Source organism: Triticum dicoccoides, chromosome 5B (genome assembly GCF_002162155.2).
Source record: "Triticum dicoccoides isolate Atlit2015 ecotype Zavitan chromosome 5B, WEW_v2.0, whole genome shotgun sequence".
Lineage (NCBI taxonomy): Eukaryota > Viridiplantae > Streptophyta > Magnoliopsida > Poales > Poaceae > Triticum > Triticum dicoccoides.
In genome coordinates this window covers 638330969-638334621 of record NC_041389.1, presented here as the reverse complement: position 1 = coordinate 638334621, position 3653 = coordinate 638330969, and the positions used below count along the sequence as shown (strand labels likewise).

General features: G+C 44.4%; 1 non-coding gene across 1 annotated transcript; it reads left to right on the top strand.

Annotated features, from left to right (window-relative positions):
• The first annotated feature begins 1813 nt into the window (after positions 1 to 1813).
• Positions 1814 to 1974, top strand: LOC119313124. The gene has a single exon (XR_005151513.1). It is a non-coding gene; the product is annotated as a U1 spliceosomal RNA (small nuclear RNA).
• Positions 1975 to 3653: the final 1679 nt, after the last annotated feature.

The following is a 3653-nucleotide window of genomic DNA, read 5'->3' as shown; positions in this document are numbered from 1 at the left end:
AGTGACACTATGTTTGTCTATGTGTTCACACATGTATTATGTTTCCGGTTAATACAATTATAGCATGAATAATAAACATTTATCATGAAATAAGGAAATAAATAATAACTTTATTATTGCCTCTAGGGCATATTTCCTTCATGTAGTGGCAGGTGGTTGCACATTTTGTGCAAGGTCATCTCCCTAGCTCGCAACATAGCGGGTGGCCAATCTATAGGAGGGAGGTTGTAGCGCCATGGCTAGAGCTTGAGCCATGTAAGATTTGGGAAGGAGAGGGATTTTGCAGTGGCAGGTGGCTATGTGTTTTGCTCAAGATCGTCTCCCTCAACTCGCAAAAAGTGGGTGACCGGTCAAGAGGAGGGAAGGTTTGTGCAGTGCCATGGTTGGAGCTTGGGTCATGGAGGATTTAGGAAGTAAATTGGAGGGGTGGGCATGCCTACGTGTCGTGAGAGAGAGAGAGAACGAGGGGGTCAGGCGAGGGAGAAGATGGCCAAATCTGTCCAAATATTTCGAGAAGAAGAGAAGACGGAAAGTAACGCGCAAGGGCCCATGATCGTGTCACGTGGTGCAAGCGATTGATTTCTTTTGGAAATTAGCTGGGTGAAACGAAGTGTTTCTCCTTGTTATTTTTACGAGCTCTTCTTCCTTTCACTCGTTGACTATGAAGACTTGTATAGACCAGGTGATTTGCTTGGACATACAAGGCCTTGCTTGGACTTTTGATGATCGTCTATATGACATGGCATGTTTGGATTGGGGTGGGACCCTTGATAGGATTTTGGTTATTCCCTCAACAATATATTAGACCAATAACGATATGAGATGATTGGCATGAAAACATACCATCTAATTTGTATTTGGAAGTCGCGAACCAACCTCACCAGGGTTCAAATCCTGGTGCTCGCATTTATTCCTGGATTTATTTCAGAATTTTCGGCGATGCGCATTCAGTGGGAGGAGACGTTCCCGTCGACGATGAGGCGCCTACGGTGACTTCGTAAATCTTAAGATGATATGCCGGCTCAGTCTTTCAGAGGTGCTCATAGGGCTAGGGTGTGCGTGTGTGCGTTTATAGGGGTGAGTGTATGCGCGTGTATATGAGCGCTTCTGTCTGTACTGATGTTCAATTTTTTTTTGTATTTGGAAGTCTCTAATGGTATATTTTACGACAAATGTATCCTATATTATTGGTCTAATGATGATCAAAGTAAATATAAAAGAATAAAGGTCTTATAAACTCACATGGAGGGAGTAACAACTAAATATCTTTTGTTACATCCCCTAAAAAAATATTTTGTTACAAGAACAACTAAAAATCTTCCGCACAAAAAAGAAAGAAAAACTTTTAAAATAAAGGAAGGAGGCATGAAATTACCATGATTTTTTAGGGGATACACCATGAATTTTCTTAAGAATTGCCATGATATCGTTTCATTTGTTTGGGAAAGAATTCTCACGGTAGTTTTTTTTTACAGAGGAGAGCGCAACATTTTTTTTTTGAGAATCAACCTTTCTTTTGAGGGGCAGAGGAGAGTGCAACAGGATTTATACACGAGAAGAAGGCCAGCAACAACACTGGGCACAAAGCTGCTGCTACGGCTTTCAAGGCCCAGCTCTATACTTCGTCCGTAACTGAGGCCCAGATATAGCAAACGTCAGCCCATTTCAAACGAACGTCCTCCCGCGTGACTGGCTCCCGCACCGCCCGCTGCTGCTGCTTGCTGCGCTTCGGTTTTAGTCCCACCTCGCCTAGCGGAGGAGTACCCAGCGGGAGCGCTGGCTATAAAAGGAGGGCAAGGTGCGACGTTGTTCCATACTTACCTGGACGGGGTCGACGAGCGATCAAGAAGGCTCGTGGCCTGGGTCAGTGGTTCACATTGCACTTGGTGAATGCGTTGGCCCACCATCTTCCCAAGTGGGAGAGTGGACGTCATAATTTGTGGTAGAGGGGGTACGCGTTCGCGCGGCCCCTGCCAGTCCTTTAAAATTAAATTTTGGTCCCAGCGCGGCTTGCCAGGCCTCCAAAATATAAATTTTGGTCCCTGTGCGGCCAGCAAGGCCTCTGCATGATGACCGTGTTTGCAATCCAGTCCCTTATCTGGTTCGTCTGTAGCTCAGCGGGCGGGAGCTATAGAATCAGTTCCTCTGATGTTTTCTGAATGGAGATTGAGATTTCAGTAATGGCTGAGGTTTCTGAATTGTCAGTAAAATTTGGCAAGCATCCCTCTGTGACAGTATCATTTAGCCGCGACAAATTCTTGACACAAAACCTTGGATCTGGTTTCATTCATTGAGCATGAAACTAAAACGTCAACAACTTTACAATCAGACGTGTCACAACCAAGGTTACTACTTACTAGCTAGCAAGTCTGTCTGCAGAACTCGTAGCTCAAGAGCAAGCACACAGATGTTAATCTGGCACAAGCATACGGTTCAGTGCAATATATGTTTCTTCATGTTCAGGGCCAGCAACCAGACACCAAATTCATTTTTCCGGTACACGTCTTCAGTCATTTTGACAGCTGCTTGCAACCTAAGACCAAACCATGCACCGAAGAAGAATCCTTTGCTAACACACTGGGCCGGCCAAACCATGCACCAAATTCATAGGACCGGCCATTCAAAATAAATAAGGCCCCAGCATGCCTCTTAACTCTTAAGGCAAAACTGCACTTGAAACTTGTCAGTTCCACCAAAGGCAGAAGAATCAGTAATAATCAGTTAAACAACACGCCTAACTGATAAAGGGAACATCTCTTACTATGTTCTGAACACTCAAGGATGGAACTACTTGCAGAAACTTCAGAGCTCCCGCCGCCGCGAACATCTACTACACAGACTGCAAAAGAGCCACTGTTCTGTTCTTTTGCTGGAAGAGCAATTTCTCGGAACAAGCTGGTAGAGTTGGCTTCAGCATTGTCATGAATGCTGAAGTAAGAGGCCGGAAATCGACGATGACATCATATACTCGTAATATACTTGAGCATTGCCAACATGATCCGACATATCAAAGGTTCAAAACTTTGTTGAACCACATCTACCTAGTACATGAAGTCAAGATATCTTACGGGGGAAGCTCATATGGAGAGCACTAATAACCATCCATCGCGACCGTCGATCATCACGGATTACGAATAAAACATACTGGGCACAACCCACATGGGTTGCATCATTCTGCCACAATTTATAATGGAGACGCCTTCCTACAGTGGGTGACCCAACACACATGTGACCCACTCACCATTCAAAATAAAAACTAAAAACATGTGATCCACTCTTTAGAATCATAGCAGTAGGTTCAGTCGATAAGTCGAGTCGGAAGCCTTCAAAGGATACCATGTTGATGGACAATATTCCTGGTAACCAAGCATGAGAAGCATGTACTGCTATGATTCTAAAGAGTGAAGATGCCATTTATTGGTCATGCTTCCATCCAAATCAACTGCTATTTTCTGTGTGTGAATCCGGGGTACTAAGTGCACGAGAAACAGTCCGCGACCATGGTCCATGCCCAAGACCTGGCATTTGAAGACCACAATCTTCTTAACCATTTCATTTTGAGGAGAACATACAAGCAAGAGTTACTACCAACACGCCAAAACTAATTGCGGTGTCCAGTGTTGATCAGGAGATGTGAGTTGGGTGATGAAAGA